General features: G+C 46.4%; 1 long non-coding RNA gene across 3 annotated transcripts in view; it reads right to left on the bottom strand.

Annotated features, from left to right (window-relative positions):
• Window positions 1-19,667, bottom strand: part of LOC140847925 (uncharacterized) — a 94,565-nt gene that overhangs the window by 68,599 nt on the left and 6,299 nt on the right. The window lies entirely within an intron of this gene.

Below are 19,667 nucleotides of genomic sequence, written 5' to 3'. Positions count from 1 at the left end.
CAACCAGCAAAAATGCAGGCCCCCAGCCATACAGTCACATGGAAATTTATTCTGCCAGTACCCCAAGACAGCTTGGAAGAGGATTCTTCTTCCAGTTAAGTCTCCAGGTGAGTGCACAGCCCCAACAGACACTTTGATTTCAGCCTTGTAAGAACCTGAGCAGAGGACCTGACTAAGCCATGCCCAAATGCTGGCCCTTTAAAATCATGGGATGATAAATGTGTGTTGGTTTAAAATACAAAGTATGTAGCAATCTGTTATGCAGCAATGGAAGAACAAGATAGTATCTAATTGGAGATAGCAAATAAGCAATTGGATATTTGGGTCTGGACCACAAGAAAGAGGTTAAGCCTAGAGATTCCCATTTGGCAATTTATCAACATACAGATGGTAGCTGAAGCCATGGGAGAGAGCACAGTGACAAGGAGATGGTCTAGGACACAAACCTGAGGATCCACCAACATGTTGTTGAGTAGATGAGAGTAGAGGAGTCTCAAAGGGTTCTGGGAAAGGGTGCCCAGCAAGGCAGAGAAAGAATTAAAATCATGGTTCTATTAATAATAGGCAACATTTATTAAGAACTTTCCATGTGCCAGGTACTGTTCTAAGTGAATGACAAGTATTAACCTGTTTAATTCTGACAACCCTTCTATGAAGAATTATCATGGTAGTATCCTTGTATTACAGGTGAGACAAATGAGGCACAGAGAGATTAAGTAACTTGCCCAAGGCCACACAGCTTGTAAATGGAAGAGCAAGGATTTTAACTCAAATGGCTGCCTCCAGACTCCACATTCTCACCCATTTATGACAAATTGACTCTTTCTGTTCTGAGGAACAGAAACTCAGTGCAAACTGACAACCACACATTATTTACTGTTTCCCCATAGCTAAAAAGATGAGGGGTAGGCATATAAAATATATTAGGTACACCTGGGGGACTGAAACACTGTCATCATTCAGTGATGATGATGGAGAGAAAGTAGCTGAATCACACAGTCCTTCTCCCATACTCACCAGCTGATGATTTATCTTTCTACCCTGCTCCCAATCTATCCACCATCTAGGGAAAAATGAATTTTAAAAAAATCCCAGGTACATACCTATTAAAATGGCTAAAATTTAGAAACTCATCTCACAGGGCTACATACTGTTTGATTCCACTTGTATGATACACTGGAAACAGCAGAAGTATTGGAAAAAAATAAGATCAGTAGTTGCCAGGTGTTGGGGATATAGAGAGGGATAAAATGCAAAAGGCGATAAGGGAACATTTGGAGTAACAGAAGTATTCAATGTCTTGTTAATGACAGTGATCACACAACTACACACACTGGTTAAAATTCCTAGAACTGTGTGTGTAAAAAGAGTGAATATTACTGCTTGCAAATTAAGCTTTGACAAAACCTAAAAAAAAACAAGCAACAAAGAAAACAGGATGTTATGCTTGTTCTCAAACTTTACTGTGTGTCAGAAGCATGCAGAGAGCTAGAGCTAGTAAGACCCGAATTGCTGAGGTCCACACCAGAGTTTCTTACCTGTGGGTCTAAAGCAGGGCCTGCGAATCTAACACATTTCCATGGAGGGCTGCTACCCTGGTCACACTCATCAAGAATGGCGGCTCTTGTGAAAACACCTCCATACTGAAATGAGGAGCAGGAGACAAGTGCTCCTTCCTCACTGGGTATTTGAGCCAGCCCAGGGCAGGCAGTGGATCACTGAGGGACACCAGCTTCTTTATGGACAGACCCACAAGTAAAGTAGGGGAGTTTCCAAAGGGACAAGGGGGGTTATTTTTCCAAAGGAAGAGGATGAGAAGGTATGTTGTCCAAAACACCTACTTTGGAGGTGTACCAGAGAAACCAAAGGGAGTGTTTCTGCAAGAAAGGAGTGGGGAGCCCTGCTGGATGCTCTGATGAGTCAAGAAGTTAAGGACTAAGGTGTGTTCACCGGGTTGGCAGCATGGAGGCCACTGTGACGTTGGAAAGACCACATTTCAATGGGTGCCTACGATGGTGGAGCCAGACTGCAGAGGGGAGGTGATGCACTGTGGGGAAGCAAGTGCAGGGGCCTACATGACCCCTTCAATAAGAGTGGGGCACATGGGTACATATGCAAGGAGGGGTGATGCAAGGACATACATTTTTTTTTTTGGAAATACTTAAGTGAGGAAGGTAATCGATCAGTGATAAAAGGTTGAAAATACTGGAGAAAGAGTATGGTCATCAAATGAGTCCTTTGTAATGCAGGCAAAGGTGGAACCCTGAGCATACATGGAGCAAGTATCTGCTATAAGATGGCACAAGGCAGATCAGCAGAAGTAAGGAAGATGGGAGCAGATAGAGGTAGGTTTGCAAGTTTAGAGGAGGAAAATTGAGTGTGTTCCTATCTGCTGGCTTGTTTGCACTGGAAAGGTGGTAACAAGTCAATCAAGGGCAGTCCTAAAGCAATGGGTTGGGCATTCAGTCTCCAAGTCAGAGGCCAAACTTTCAGCATAACACTGAACAAATCACCCCAATGTTAGCTAATGTCTGTAAAATGGGAACAATAATGGGACCTTTCTCAATATAAACGTGCTTAGGACTGTGCCTGAACCACAGCAAATACTTAAGTGAAGAATTGTTTACTGCAAGTGAAGAACCCAAGGAGGAAAATACCTACTAATCATAGAACTGCCAGTAGGTCACAGCTATTACAATCTCACCCGTAATCCAGTCAGCTGCAGGTCTAAGCAACCTGCAGTATATCCTCAGGGTTCCTCTTCAACTTCTAACAGACACTCCACTGGGCTTGTAAAACTCTGGGAGCCAGTGAGAGCACTGGAGAGGGATTCAAAAGCCCTAAATTCTGCTACCTCCTGAGCCACCACCATCTGTGAAGGCATTCCACAGGCAAGGCCACTATCAAAGTCACCTCTGAAGTTTCATCAAGACCTAACAAGTCAGTGTTTCAGAGTCTCAGAAGTGAGTCACTCTCCTCCAGTTGGCAGCTTCAAATGGATCCATTGTGCAAGACACCCAGACGGCAAGAGAAGGGGACTTGCTAACCTGGGGAGACCAAAGGTGCCTTTTCCTCCCACCCAGACCCCCAGCCACCAGACAAGATCGTGGGTCAAGGACACTGTTTCCATTTCTTATAGTAAGTGAAAAAGGAAGAGGGTGTTTTTCCCCAAAGCATTCCTTCTCCATTCTGCGTGCCAGAGCTGAGTTTGCATTTCCAACACAGTTCTTTCTCCTTGAATTCTTTGGACATGAGTTCCTAAGAGAGCTGTCCCAGGTGTGGGGCCCCATTCAATCACAGGAAAAGCAGAACTGCTCCAGGCCCTTTGTTCATTTTCCAAAATGTGAGGCTTTTCCAAACTTCTGGTTTTTCCTTCATGACCTCTCACTTAGGAACTTGCCAAAAGGCATTTGTTGTATTTCATCAGTCTGAGGATGCACATTTTCCTCACTTTTTAACATCTGGGAATTGAGGGCATCCTTTGCAGTCCACGGCACCTTAGTTTTGTGAAATAGTAAATCACCTGTCTGACAATCTGTGTTTTTGTTTTGATGAACTATGGAGATTGCCCTTCCGTGAGCACTGCGGTGCTGGGACTTGAACATTTCCCGTAGGTGTAACCACAGCCCTGTTCAGCTGGTAGGATGTCCCCATGTCATGGAGGAACAGGAGGATTAGCCAGATTTTGCAACCTGCTCGAGGCCACATAGTCAGTAAGTAGCAGAGTAGGTCCTACTGCTTTCTGAAATATTTTAGCTGGGTCAGAATCCAACTATATTCATGAACATTACAGAGGAGAGAAACAAGGCTCACAGGAGGATTTCAGCTGAAACTCCATCGTAATGTATGAACACATAAAGAGCCATGTACAGAGAAATTCAGAACCAGCAATGAGAAGAGGCAACCAGAGGGCCCTAGGCCTCAGCATCTCATACATCTGATCACAGAAACAACAACTGTCACTTACTGAGGACGTGCCCCTAACTGGGTCTGTGCCAAGGATTTTACCACATTGTCTTACTTATTTCTCACAACAGCCCCAAAATAGTCGGTATCATTTTCCTCATTAGAAACTGTTGTACAGTGTTTAAGTCACCCACCCAAGGTTACGATGTAGCAAGTATCAGAACGGAATTCAGCTCCGCCTGTTTGGCTCCAGAGGGTGCTTAGCATCTGTACCATTCACTCCATCTGTCGAAGTGAGAGGCCAGATGACCTCTGAAGTCCTGTCCCTAAGAGGCAATGGTCCTGCTTCCACAAATAACTGCACAATGCCATCCTGCTGTATGACCATGCTCTATGATGAGGCGTTGAAAAGTGACGTGGGGTTGGTGGTTCCTCAAAAAGGCAAACATATAATGGCCATTGATCAAAGATTCCACTGCTATGTATATACCCAAAAGAATTAAAAGCAAGGATTCAAACAGATATTTAGGTACTAGTGTTCATAGCAGTGTTACTCACAATATCCAAAAAGATGGAAACAAACCAAATGTCCATCAGCAGAGGAATAGATAAACAAAATGAGGTATATACATAAAATGGAATAGCATTCAGCCTTCAAAGGGAGTGAAATTCTGATATATACTACAACATGGATGAATCTTACATGCATTACACCAAGTGAAATAAGCCAGGCACAAAAGGTTCAAATGTTTAATGGGCACAGACCTTCTGTTTGGGATTATGAAAAAAAAGTTCTGGAAATGGATGATGGTGAAGGTTGTTGCACAAAATTGTGAATATACTTAATGCCCCTGAACTGTACACTTTAAAATGGTTAAAATGGTAAGTTTTATGTTATGTATACTTTACCATAATTTTTTTAAATCACTAAACAAAAGAAAAATATTCAGAACTAATCATACTACCCTAAATTAAGATCAAGAAAGCTTTTGAGACCTGTGTTAAGATAGAAGTAAGAAATTATGTCCCTGGAATATGTCATGGAGGACCAGGTGAGGGCACAAGAAGGGAAAGTTGCTCATTCTGGGAAGAGGAATAATGGAAAAGGCAGAGGATGTGAGCTGTGCTAGACAATCCTGGGCACAGAACCAGTGTATCTCAGAACAGATGGCAAGTTTGGTAGTGACAGCAAGGAACGGGGCCGCGGATTCCATGCCATTAGGAAATAAACCATCTATCTCAGGACTCTGGGGAATTGCTTTAAAAACAAAATGCACTAGCCCTTTCTGTATCCTTCCTCAGACCTGTAAATACACATCTGTGCATCCCAATTTTCATCACAATAAGGGAATGGCTAATTATGAAGTCACTGCTTGGCCTTCAGGAGACATTCAAGTACCTCAAATGTTTATTCACATTTGATGCCACAGATCAGGATTATAATAGAGGGCTGTGCTGCCCCTGATAAATGTGTGCTGACATGCAGTTCCTGCATTTCAGGAAGGCATCCGATGTGGCTCCAAGGAGCTCAATCCCCTGCAGTGAGGCTCACAGCCTTTCTGGATGTGATGCCTGCCTCCTGTTGGAACAAGCAGCTCCCTGATGGGATGCTCTCATATTGTTTTTACAGAGAAAGGAATAAAGCCCTCTGTTCAGAAGACTCAGGAAGGACCCAACTCGTCAACCCATCTCAACTCTTATTTGTGTGGGTGTTGTGGTGGGATGAGAGGGAAGATGAGAAGGTACATGTCTCATCTGGGTATCATGGGGGCTGCAGAAGAGTCTGCACTGGTTTCAAGATTTATCAGAAAAACAAACAAAGGAAAGTATTCTCTGAAAACGTAGCAAAAGTCCCAACTCAGGATCAGAGGATGATCTAATTGAATACTTCCAGTCTATTTCCAGCAACCTGTATAAATCTAAGAGCTAACCCAGCTGCCTGCCTGGTATAGGCAGAGCAGGGTGCCTAGAGCAAAGCTCTGGGGTTGGCAGCTGACACCATCTCTATCTGTCGCCGCATCCTTTCTCCAAAATTAAGAGCTTGAAGTAGGTGGTTTCCGGGGCTAGTATGTTGCAAAGTATCCATTTATTTTACATTTGTAATTTTTAACAATAAAGGTGATATAGAAATAACAAAGTTCATAAAATGGAAATAAATTTAATTACCTCTCCCCTACTAGCCTAAGTCACTTGGTTTTATATTTAAATGTTTTCAATCTTGCAGCATAGCTCATTTAACCATGTGTAACGGATTCAGAAAAGCACTAAAATGCTTCAGCCTTTTTTTTTTTACAGAAAAGAAATTCTTATTAATATATTTGATTTTTTTTTTCATGGTTAAGCCCTTATGCTTTCTAAACTCCAAGGCCCTATTCTGTGTCACAATGCCTCCTGGTGATTGTTATGGGCTGAATTCTATCCCCTCAAAATACATATGCTGAAGGGTTAACCCCCAAGACCTTAGAAGGTAACTATATTTGAAATAGGTTTTGTAAAGAGGTAATTAAGTTAATATTAGGTCATTAGGTTGGGACTTAATATGACTGGTGTCTTTGTAAGAAGAGAAGATAAGAATGGAGACACACAGGAAGGGCGGACCCCGTGCAGACACAGGGAGCTGGCAGCCTCTGCAAGCAAAGGAGAGGCGCCTAAGGAGGAAGCGACCTTGTCGACACCTTGATCTCAGACTTCAGCCTCCAAAACTGTGAGGAAATAAATTCCTGTTGTTTAAGCTCCCAGTCTGTGGTAATTTGTTATGGCGGCCCTAACAAAGCAATGCAGTGAGATATGATCATCTTTCTTGGTAAACTATAGTGATCACACTAAATGGTCACTGACCACAGGCCCTCCATACAGTGATACCCAGGAAAGCACGTACACACACACACACACATGCACACACATACACATACACAAGCTGTTTTAATGGCTACAGGTCTATGAAATTGTAACATGAATGTGTTTTGCAACAATTTTTTTGATCCTGCAACAGAAAATATTCTTGCAAAGGAACCACATCCTCTCCTTCAGCTGCTTCTCCCTTCCTGCCAGCCAGTGACACTCACATAGCTGCTATGAGAGTGAGCCCAGGACACGAGGTTCAGTGGAATACCTCCCTCCAACCTGGACTGAATATGGAATTCTTTTGGAGAAGGTTTGGTTAACAGTCTTGCCACTTTTCCAAAGAGGAGACAAGGAATGTCCCCCCACACCCCACACACACACCCGGCCTACAATTTCTTCAGAGTCGGTAAGACAGAGGCATTCTCTAGGGAGCAGGCCTTTGATGGCTCATTTCCACAGCTCTAACCTGATAAACCCTCCGGTGCCCTGCCAGCAGCAGCTAGAGCTGCAGTAAGGTTCACCTGTGGTGATGAGGTAGTTTCCCAGCAACACTGTTTGCTTTTGGACTTAAAACGCCAGCTTCCCTGTCCAGACCTGGTCAGAGGGAGCAGCAGCTATGCAAATTCATTTAAGTTGTGCCCAACACAGCTTGCAGCAACAGCAACAGAGGAATCAAGAGGGGGTGCTGTTTACTGCACAGGAGCAGGCTCCCGGCCCCTTGGTTTTGAGTCTGTATAATCAGGAACCACTCAGAGTTGAAAAGGAAGACAATCCAACCTTTCCTTATTCCCTACAACGTTCTAAAGAGACAGTGGAGACTCGAAGGACAAGGTCCTCTCTGGACCAAACAGCATGAAAGAGTTGCTGAAAAAAGCAGCCCAGTGCCCAGAGTGACACGAAAGCATTAGACACAAGGCGTGCTGAAAGCATCTACTGTGTGCGGCAAAGGATGGGGCCTGAATATCCCTAAGGATTTCTGGTCTGTCAAACCACCAGAAACAGCACTCGGGATACTTGCTAAAGGGTAGAACGACTTTCATGAATATCAACAACAGGCTGCTGCAGTTACAGCTTAGCTTCAGCTTTTGCCTCAGCCAGACAATTCCTCCTCTCTCTCCTAGGGAACTCTCCTATGACCACTGTTAGCTGCTCTCAGTAAAGATCAGCCTGTGCACTACCACTTCCTTTGCATTGTCACTGAGGCCACAAAAACGTAAAGGAGAGAGTGACACCCACATGGCCCTCCCTATTTGTGTTTCCTTCAGCCTCTGCAGTGACACCTTTTTTTTTTTTTTGCAAGGACTAGACTTTAGGGAGGCACTAGCCGGGTTTCCGACAGAGGCACACCTCTGGGCCAGGGCTGCCCTGAGGAAGCAGGTAACAGGGAAAATGGTCACCAATGCCATCAGAGGGGCTCTAACCTTATACTTGTTCAGAGTAGATTTTAACGACTGCAATTTCAAAGGAAAGTATTTCCAAGACAAAGGCAGAAGTCTGTGGGCACGCCTTCCACACACAACAGCCACTTCTCCCAGGTTCATCCTCCCTCCCTTCTGCAGAAATGCTCCTTCCTTCAGGCCTTCTGCCAATGTCAGCTTCTCAGTGAGGCCTTCCCTTTAGGAGTTATGCTTCTTAAAATAATCAACACCAGCCACTGCTGGAACATTTCAGGTCCCTCTTCCTGCTTGCATTTTTTACCTTAGGGCTCTATCACTCTCTAACATGCCACTTTACCTTCTTCTGTTTAATGTCTGTCTGCCCAACTGAAATATATGATTTTTATGTACTTACATATTATAAAAGCTCCATGAGGGCAGGATGTATGTTTTGCTCGCTGCTGTGTCCCCAGCACTCAGCACAGTGCCTGGCACGCACTGGAAGTGCATATAAATCTGTTGATTGAACAAATGAAGAAGGAAGGAAGGAATAAGGCACCTGAAGGCCCAAGGTTGAATCCAGCAGTATAAGCTATTAAGGGGCAGGATCAGGACTGGAACTCCTATCTTCTGAGAAGAAATTTTGCCCCAGCCCCTGTGGCCTCCCTTCCTGGTAGAAGTGTGAAAAACTACTACATCAGCTGGCCGCATGGGAGCTGGACCACCAGACAAAATGAGAAGCAATAAAACTCAAAGGGGAGCCCACATACGCTGTTTGCATTTTCCTTGAGAAAAGCTAGAAAAGCAAAGACAAGTTGAAGGACCCATGAGAAAATAGAAAAGTGACAGCTAATTCCAGGCTGACGAAAGAAGAAAAACATAGAAGACAAGGTAAAATGAAAATAGAAACAGAGCTCCCTCCAGGGTGGAGGAGCCTACTCCATCCCCAGGGCTTTCTCTAGCAGCAGATGGAGAAAGGAAAAATGCATCCAGCTTCCTGGAGAGTTAGGAAAACGGAAAAGAGAAAGAACCACCACACATTAAGAGAGTGGGCTTTTTAACAGCCTAGGAAAGCTTGGCATTGGGGTGGAGATAAAACTGCAAGGGGCTGGGATGAGAGCTGTGTGGTGGGGGAGGAGGGACCCTAGGTGGGCATGGGGGGGTGCTCTCAGGGTGGCCTCAAGGCGGGTGGAGGAGTCTGGGTACAAGTTTCACAGTGAAGACTAGCCAAGTAGAATGTAACAGAGAACTCAGTGCCTCTCTGAACAAAAACAACCTGCACAGCCAGCCTGTGTAGAACCCAAGGAAAGAAACATTAAGCTGGGCTTCAGGGGTGGCCATTACCAGGAGCTCTGGGCTGGGATATGCCCTTTTCCAATACCAATACTGTAAGAAGGGGCAGGTAGCCTATAGCAGCTTCCCTTGGGGTATGCACTCAGGACCCTTAAAGACAGATGTAGCCTTTGGGGAACGTCACTGTGGGCTGGCAGTTGTAGGTACCACCCCAGCTGCTGACGTTCAAAGCTCTGTCCTGGGGGAAGATGCCTGGTTAGGAAAACACCAGAAGATACATGATGGTCATGAGAGAACATGACGACAGACTGCGGATAATGACCCAAAGCTGAGAGAGGGGGACCAGGTGGCTCCCCAGACCAGGCCAGCTGGAAAATCCAGCAGAGTGCCAGGATCATGACGAGTTTTGTTGGCAAGGAACTCCTGAAGGGCAGTCTCAAAACCAAGGTGCAGGTGTGGCTTTCACAAAGAAAGGCTCTGGACTTGGCCCTAGGGTGAAATGACCAGAAGGGAGGTTGAACTTCTTGGAAGCATATAAAGGCCTTTCCAATACCTCTCAGAGCGTTTAGTCCTCTAGGCTTAAATAACTACTGAATTAAATATCATCCACATGGGTGAAATGACATGATGTCTGGGATTTGCTTTAAAAGTCTCCAGCAAACCCGAAAGTTGAGGGAGGGGCAAAAGAAACATGAAGGGGAGGAGTGTTATACCTAGTGAGGCTGGGAGGAGGATTACAGGGACTGTATTATTCCAGTGGAACTCCTAATGCCCTTTCCAGGGGGCGCAGCAGCACCTGGGAACTCAAACAAGTTGCAACTTCTCAGGTTGGAGCAGGAGACCCCAGGTCTACCGAAGCAAGGAGCTCCGCGGGGAAAGGCCCAGTAATCAGTTTTAACAGACCCTCTTCCTTAGACTATCATTCCCTCCTTCAATATTGGTGCGATTATTCCCACACACAAAAAAAATGTTAAATAAAAACCATCCCTACGGGTATTTTGTTGTTTAGTTGTTTATTTCTTACATCACTTGTCCTCAATTGCTTTTTAACTATTGTTTTGACCTTTTCCTGGAGCCAGAACAAAAAGCCGGTAAGCAGATGCGCCTACCACTCTACCACTCTCTCCCTCCGCTGTTTGCAAATGTAAACTTCCTGTAAGAGACACGGGGCCGCGCACACACCAGTCACACCTGGAGAACGCGGACTGCCAGGCGGCCCAGGAGCAGCCCCAGACGGCGGAGGGGCTCTCCCGGGTCTCCATCGGGTGTCCAAGAGTCTGGGCCCTGCAAGCCTGGATCGTGCGTGGGGGCTCACGAGAATCCTCCCCGCTGGCTGACTTGCAACACTGCAGCTTGCGCCACACGGGTGCCCTGATCTTTTCTACTCTCCCTTTCAGTTCTTTAGAAAGCCCCGTGAAGGGAGTGAGAAGAGCGAAGGCCGGAACAGCCGGCGGCCCCTCCAGCACCGCGGGCGCCTCGCCGCTGTTGAGATCGTGGATGCGAGCGCGAGGCTCGGTGGAGGGCGGGGGGGGGGGGGGGGGTGCCGAGGGCCGGGAGGGGAAGGGTTAAGAAGCAGGGGCCACCTCCCCCTCCTGGCCACCGTTCCACCGCCACCACCACCCCGAGTGCTGTAAAACAATCCCTTTGTTTCCTCTTCAAGACGTTAGCCTCAGGGGCCATTATGGGAAAGAAAGGTAGCCGGCCTCTTTCATCTGCGAGAACCCATTAAGAGGGGCCTCCGTGTAGCGGCCGCTCGTTTGTGGGCTGCTTCACCGGGGGACCCTGGGGAACCCTTCCCAAGCGAAGACCCAGACGTACCTGTACCCCATTTCACCACCTCCCTCTCGGGAACTGGAATTTGGGGGCCGGGGAGTGGAGAGTGAGAAGCCCCCAGACCAAACAAGAGGTAAATTAGCAGAGTCGCGGAGCTCCGCCGCCCTGGGAGTGACTACCAGAGCACCCAGTGTCACATCTCCCTGCACACCGGGATGGAGGAACACGTTCGACGGCTAGATGGGAAATGACCCCCTGCGCACTTCCCGCCGCGGTCTCTGTGCCACCGCCCGGCTAACCGCGGAGGGCCGGCGCGCAGCTGCGCCTCGGGCACTGGAAGGCGCACGTGTACGGGTCCGCCGGCGGGTCTGCGGGCCTGGGGCCCGGTTGGCGGCGCGTGGACTCGCCGGCACCATAGCCCGCCAGGCGCTCAGACGGCAGACGTTCTCTCCGCGCGCCTGACCGCAGCACTGCGGGGACTAGAAGGAGACCCTGTACCTTAGGCAGCTGTGATGCAAAATGCCGGCTGGAAAGCACCGGAGGAGGCACTAGAGGTTTCACGTGGCTCATCAGAAAGTAATCTAATACCGATTAATTATTTATATCTTCCCCCAAGAAGCAATTGCCCAAATGCCCACATCGCCTGTGGGCTCTGTTACGGGCCTCCCAATCAGAACAAGGGGAGAAACGCAGACAGGCACAAGGCACAAGCCACCAGAGATGAGGCAGCGACTTTGAATTCTGGTCTTGGGGGCAGAGGTGGCGGGGAGGTGGTGGCGGGGCCCAGAGAAGGTCCCGTGGTACTCCCATGTAGCTTAGGGGGAGGGATGGTTCCTTTTTTCCAACTGTCAACGATTGGGAGCACAGGTGACGGAAGGCAACGGAACAAAACTCTTTGAATTCTCTGTTGTACTCAGGCCAAAGACAGAAAATGGAGTCTGTGCCCTCCTGTTTGAAATCTCTGTGGAATGACCTTCTTTGGATCTTCTCCTGCTCTTTCCCCATGAATATAAATATTTTCTCCACTTACCATATGTTACCCACGCACTGCCGCAGACCCCATCAGCACTGCCCTGCTGGGCTGCTTGCAAAAGGAAAGTCTGCCCTCCACTCAACAAGGAGGGCAGGGGGAGGAGTGAGCAGCGTTGTTTAAGGGACAATGTCACTTTCCTCTTCGTCAAGATTCTTTGTCAATTGCTGGGGAAATAATTGACCTCAAGCTACTTCAGTCACAACCAATAGAAAAATGGAATGGTGATGTGTCCAGCTGTTAAGGGGAAGGCAGGCACACACAGGCTGGAAACAAAGGTGGCAGAGAATAGAGCTGACATGAAAAATATGTGAGCTTCATATTGGAATTCTTGGGAAAGAGAGAAATTACACTTAAAACTAAAACTGAAAAAAGAGAAAAAAGCTAATATTCTGTTCATTTGCTCTATCTTCAAGTTTAAGATCCTTGATTTGTGCCTCTGAACTGCTTGGAAGGAGAGTCCCAGCACAGAAGCCCTCGAGTACGGCAGCTGGCTTCCCAGATCTCTGACCCTTTCCTTAAGTTGCGCGATGGGACTCTTCCCCAAAGTCCTCCACTCAGTTGGCAGCCAGAATGACTCCCTTCTGTCTGATGCAGGGGCCCAGGAGTGATCCGAGAGTTCTGGGAGTACTGTTTGGGGGGGATGTTGGTAAGTAGTGGGAGAAGGTGATGGGGAGGGAAGAGGCACTACCTGGGGTGAATAGGGTTCTTGGAGAGAAGCCAGGAAGAGATTCAGCAACTGCCTTTCCTGGCTTCCCTGGGAAGTATGATGGGTAAGAGTGGTTTGTTCAAACAAATCTCGTATTTCAGACCACAGGATGCCCAATTTATGAAGCTGATCCTGTTCCAGTTTGGACCAATCAGGAAAAAAAATCAGTAAGGATATTTGATGCCACCAATGCAGTAAACAAGCAAGAACAATATCAAACAGCAGTTCAACGAGGCCTCAGACATGAGCTCTTAGTCTGAACTGTGTGGTCTTGAAAAAAGGAGAATGAGAGGACTCTGGAGGAAACACATCCAGATTCTAGAAGAGCAGCCCAAGAGCTTTTCTGTGTTCACATTTTCACCCCTTTTGTGTGACCAAACTGAATGGTGGGTGTGTGAGTGTTGATGAACAGCCACATACTGAAGAACTAAGGTGCCTTGCTGTCTCTAGGCTTAGCCCTGAAACACCAAGTGTGAGGTATAATGTTAATATGGCACAAACCTCTGTCACCCGGGCAAGGGCAGAAGAGGTCATCAGAGCCCACATGTGTATTTCTCAACAGCCTGTGGTCTCCTCCGTGGAGTTGCAGGGAACAGTAGGTATGTGGGCAAGTCACCTTGAAAAGAAAGCACGTCAATGCCCAGAAAGCACATTGTGGTAGAGCTAAGACCGATAAAGCTCAGTACTGACATTTAGTGACAAATATTTAGATCCAATGTAGAAATTTCCACAAACAGCATGATGCATTTTTCTCAAACTGAATTTTTGAAATTTGTGTGTCTGCTCTAAGACAACCTCAGGTAATGGGCATATTTCCAAATCTCTCCAACATCTTACAAGTACTCTCTGGGATCTTCTCCAAGTTTCCTTCCAGTCTTAGCACAATCAGTTAGCTACACCCTACTTTTCTCAGAATTACTAACTCCAACCCAGCAGAGTGGTATTAATTTAAAGAAAGAAAGCCTACTGAAGGAATTCTCTAGTTTTCTATTATTGTTTGAAGCTCCTGGTCCCTATTTCATGTGAAGTAGAAAGATTTTTTTTTCATGTACTATCCTTGAATAGAGCTGGATCTCGACAAGTTTTGTTCTAGATGGGTCTAGAACATTCTAGAATCAAACCATGGTTGACCATGAAATATTCTAACTGTGCCTATTAAATATCCCTCCCCCATCTCCAGTTCACCTAATGGTTAAAGGTGAAGACCTAGAGTTGGCTGTCCAGAATGGTAATGGATTTGTATAGAACTCTCCCAGTTCTCTTTCAATCTCTATGGTGATCTTTGCCTTTCAATTGTAAAATGGGAAACAAAGATTGCGGTGAAATCTGTGGCTGTAGTAGTTAGTAAAGCTAATTAATTGTCTTATGTGAGGATGAAACCTGTGGCTTGGGCCTCATTAGTCCTGCATTAAATCTAACATATCAAAGTACAGGTGAATGGACATAGCTCTTGCCTGGACTATATTTGTAGTTTAGTATAATTAAAAAAGATTCTAACTGAACACTGCCCCATCTGCAAGACAAAACAGAGGAAATTAGAGTAAGATGCCAATCAATATTCTAGATTTATGACAATTAAATGCTTTTAAGGTATATGTTTCATTCTGCAAATAATTTATGTTTAAACGTGTTAAAATGCTACATTTTACTGTGTGCAAGTTATGATTCTACTTACGTAAAAACAAATACCATGCCTAGGAAAAAAGATGAAAGGTAATAAGTACTTTTTAATGGAATAAAATATCTGATCATTCCATAAATATTTGTTAAGACTCATGCATAGAAATCCCTATAAAAAAAGTGACTTAAGTAAAATTCCTGCTTTCTGGGAAAATATTGACTTGAACAAGCATAATGGAGAAGTAAAAGGAGGAAAGAAGCAGCCACTTGATGCTTCCTACCTTATGTCAAGCACTTTACAGTGTTATTTCATTTAATTCTCTCTCTAAGGGAAGTAGCCACTATCACTGATTTTACTGAGTAAGAAACTGAAGCTCTGGAGTTTATGTAAACTGCTCAAGATTTTACTGGTAAAGAAGACATTCACACAGTCTTGTCTCCAGGCACTCTTTGTTCTGCTCCAGGGAACACACAGTAGCGGATGAATCAACAATTAATAGGCTAGACAAGTAAATACGTAATATATTGACATTGTGTCTGATCAAAAGTTCTGTACTCAACTGGCCTGGCCACTCTCCTCACACAGAATCAACACACACACATATACACAAACATGCACATACATGCACACATACATACATACACACATACATGCGCACATATACATACACACACATTGCTGTCACTGCTTGGACCAAGGATGAGCACCTGACCCAAAGCCACCATGTCACTAACTTCTTAGTGCCAATCGGATCCTCTCTTCTCAAAAATTTGCATAAAGAGATGTATAAATTGTGGTGAAATCCATTGTAAGCTTTTCAACCAGATTAGGTCTATTGTGGGGTGAGAGCAAGAGTCAGCTCTACAGACAGCAAAGATACGGAGGATGGAGGCCTATGACAGGGAGGAAGGAAGCTTGGGGCAGGGAGGGGCAGGGTACAGGCACTGCCCTGAGTGGCCCGGAAGAGCCGTGTCCATCTTCACAGCTTTCCTGTGCAAGACACAGTGCATGATACAATTCCAAATTTTATTTGAGCTACCCTGAATGATTTTCTTCCCTGACAATCAAAAAATCTCAAACTACAGCAGAAAAAAACATACAAATTGTCTGAATGCCTTTCTCAAGTCTCTCCTGGTTTTGCCAACAACGACTGATGTCCCCAAACTCATACCCACTTGGATGTCTCTCAGAAACCTCAAACTTCAAATGCACAAAAGCAAACCCACTTACCTGCACACTTTCCCAGTTATTCCCAAACTCAGTAAATGCCACTAATATCTTCCCAGTTTGTTCAATCCAGGAATCTGGGAGTTATCCTTGACCTTCCCCTCCCCTTCACCTTCTGTATACAACCTATTGCAAGTCCTCTCAAATACCGAGCAAACCCACCCATTTCTCTGTCCCCACTACCCTGCCCTTGTCCAAGCTCTGTCACCTCCCATCTGGCATATGCAGCAGCCTCCTAAATGGGTTCCCTGACTCAGTCTTGCTCTTCTCCACTGCCTTTCTAACATCTAATACTCACGTCTGATCAGTACACACACACATGCCAGCATTAAAACTTCCCAATGCTTTCCTCTCCTTTTAGGGTAAAATAAAAAACTCAAGGTATGGTCTACAATGCCCTGTTCATTCTAGCCTCTTGGGTCCTGCCTCTCAGGATCCTGCCCACTCCTTGCCCTGGCTGAACCTCTTTCAGTTCCTCAAAAATGTCATGCTTCTCTGCCTGAAGGCCCTCTGTGTACTCTGTTCTCATCCATGTAGAACTCCTCCCCTACCTATCTGACTCCAGCTCTCCTCTTGAGTCTCAGCTGGGATTCCGTGTCCTCCCCAAAGCCTCATCTGACTCTAAGTTTGAGGTTAAGTGTCTCTAATATGTGGACCTGTGACTTTCTGTACCTGACCACCCGTAGCAGGTACTGATGTTCATGGTCACTGCCTGTTTGTGTTTCTGTCTCCCCTGCTTAAGTGTACACTCCATGCAGGTCTAGCCCCAGGGCTGTGCCCGCAGCACATGCTCAGGAAGTGGGAGGAATGAGTGCATTCAGGCATGGCAGCAACGCTCTCAGGCCCATAACAACACAGAGACATGTTAGCAAACCAGCCCTTCTACTCATTTTTGTTATAACGTAGAGTCTCCTAGAATCTGGCACAAATGCCCAAAAGGAAAGGTGGGGAATGAGACTAGACAACAGCATTAATATTTACTGTTATTATTATGGGGACCCCTGAGATTTCCCCTCCCTTCTCGCACTAGGCCAGTGGCTTATGCTCTAATTACTCTGGTTACACTCTGACTCTCGCCCTTCCAGTGAGTCCTTACCCAGGACCCAGGGACTTCCAGAAGTCCCTCCTCCTAACAGCAATCTTAGAATGGACATAAGCCAATCTCCATGGCACACATGCTGAAGCATGTCACTCAGATGAGGAAGCCAAGCTGTCACACAGTAAGGCTAAGAAACCAGATTGTTCTCTCTCACCCACAGGCTGCCTGGGGGGTCAGTCTATTGCAGCGCAGGTCAGAGGGGAGAACCTGGAGCTTGGGGACGGCGGGGGAGGGGGGAGTACAAGCCGGGTAATGACTAGAATATCACAGGCACGAAGCCCTGCGATGGTCTTGGAAAGGAAACAGCTACATGAGGGAGCCACTGTGACTGAAGATGCCTCAGACCCAGAGTCTCAGAAGATGGAGATGGCATCTGAGAGGAGGCATGGAACCATCTTCAAGAGAAGATGGAACCAGCACGGCTCCACAACGGGAGTCATACATTTGGAAGTTGGGAGGTGATTTCTGGTTCACAGGAAGGATCATAATTTGGTTTTTAGATGGATTGGGTTTGTGATAGCACGAGAAGTCCAAGTGCCGCTTGCAGTCACAGGAAGCCAGCTGCACAGACGTGGGAACTGGGCATGACAATCGAGAGGTGACCGCATAGAACTGACAGTTGAAAGATGGATGAGGGAGGTTCTACAGGGGATACAAGGGCAACAGGAATGCCCCCCAGTTAAATCAAGAAGACCAAAGAAGGCTGGGAGAAAAACTTCACTGAACAGAGAAAGCTGAGATCAGAGGCAATCCAGAACGTAGTGTGATGTTACAAAGCCAAGGGAAGAGACGGTTTAAGGAGTTGGCTTGCAATATTCAGTGGTGGTCACATTATTTGAGCCCTTACCACAGGCTAGGCATGTTTCGAGGAAGTCTTCATCAATGATCTCATTTAAATTTCTCAGCAGCTCTATGAGATTTTACAAATGAGCTAACTGACTCCAAGAAATCATACAACTTTCAGGGGCATGTGTGGCCAGGAAAAGGCAGAGCTAGGATTCAAACCCACTGCCTTGGAACCATGAGCAGGATCTGGGATGTGAAGGGGGGATATATCAGTTTTCTGTCAATCTAGGTAGCTCGACAAAACAAAAGTATCTGTTCTGAAGGAAAATCAAAATTGAAAAAGATGCCTAAATACTCCTCTGATTGAGTCAAGAACAGGAAGAAAGTCAGAGTGGTGAGGGGAGCCTGCTGCTGTTCAGCTGCTGCTTCTGCCTGGGCATGAGCAAGGAGGCCCGCCTTCTCTGGAGCCCCCGCTCCTGCGCCCCTGCCTGACTGGGAACACAGCCCCACAGTTGCCATTCTGGGTGCTTTCCAACAGCCCCAGGGGCAGTGAGGGCTGGCAGTGCAGAGATGGGGAAGAGAGCACCCACTTTCCAAAGCCCCCAGAGGAGAAACTCCTTGCACAATGGGAGTGGAGGCCCTGAGAGGACCAGGATGCAGGCAGACCAATCAATTTGGAGACCCCACTGAGGGGTTGGCCTGAGGCAAACAGCTGGGGGTGGCAGTGGGGGGCGGGGTCCATTCTTAAAAGCCAGAAAAAGTCAATTGTAGAAGCTCAGGAGTTTGCTCACAGGTGTAAACAATTCTCTTTCCCAAACAGATACCTGGGGTTAAAGTAAGGGTGTCTTCCACCCTCACCCTGGGCCTGGCTCCCTTTCTTCCTGCTGCCCCATTTAATATTCCTTTATTTTTCCCTTTCCCCCATATTCTACTCAAGAACTAGAAAACCTTTATCCATTAAAAATCTAAATTTAGGAAAGAGAGAAGGAAATAAAGGAAGAAGAAATGTGTGCTCTTTTCTTAGGAAACTCATAGGCAACTTGGTGCTTTTAGGAGAGGGAAGACCCAGGTCTGCCTACACCCACCCTGGATGCTGGGAGAGGCCAGAGTGAGGGAGGGAGGGACGCTCCAGGTCTCCTAAAAGAAATTTGGAGCAAATCTTGCACCCTAGATGTCAGGCCCCTGTGAGAAAAAGGGGCCACGCCCAGGTCTGAGGGGATTCCTGCTGTTGGGCAAAAATCTCTCCGGAGGGGAAATGCTGGTCTTGCTAGAAGATCCATGGGTCTCACACCTCAGAACTAATGTAACCCGTGCCCATCCCCACCACTTGGCCAACTCCACAAGACACACACCTCTACATCTTTGCCCTGCACCTGAAACCATTATTTGCTCTAAGCTATCCATGTCTTCTAGGTTTAAGCAATATCTTTGGCTGTCAAGTCAAGGCAAAGAAGATTTGCAGATAAAGGGGACAGAGTCTGACCTTCCATCTGTTTTGCTGGTTTGCGTGTGGAAGTGAATCAGAGCAGATGCTAGTTGCAGGCAGACAATAGGACAATGCCACATGGAGTTGTGCAAATTGCCACCTCTGCTGAGCACAGAAGAATCTGAAGTGAAGGAACCCCAAGCCTCCTCTCTACCTTATTTCTCCCCAACACTGTGATACAGACTTTCTTTCTGTCTCTTCAACTCCAGCAGTTCATCCCAGCTTTAGACCTTCATGAGTTGTCTGCCTGGACTATTTCTCCCAAACGGCAGCCTTCCTTTTTTTTGTATCTCAGCCCAAACTCAACTCCTCAAATTATCAACTCCTCTCTGTCCTGTTTTATTATTTTCAAAGCACTTATCCCTCTGCAAAAGTTATTTTAGAAGTTACTTATTAGCTCTCTCCCCCCATCCCCACCCTAGATTATAAACTCCCTGAGAGCAGGGCCTTGGGGTCCTCTCAGCACCTGGGAAAAAACACCTGGCTTTCAGTGAGACTGCAAAGTAAAGTGTAGTAA

This window comes from Manis javanica, chromosome 2 (genome assembly GCF_040802235.1).
Source record: "Manis javanica isolate MJ-LG chromosome 2, MJ_LKY, whole genome shotgun sequence".
Taxonomy (NCBI): domain Eukaryota; kingdom Metazoa; phylum Chordata; class Mammalia; order Pholidota; family Manidae; genus Manis; species Manis javanica.
Note: the sequence above shows the minus strand (reverse complement) of the source record. Positions and strands in the feature narration are given on the sequence as shown.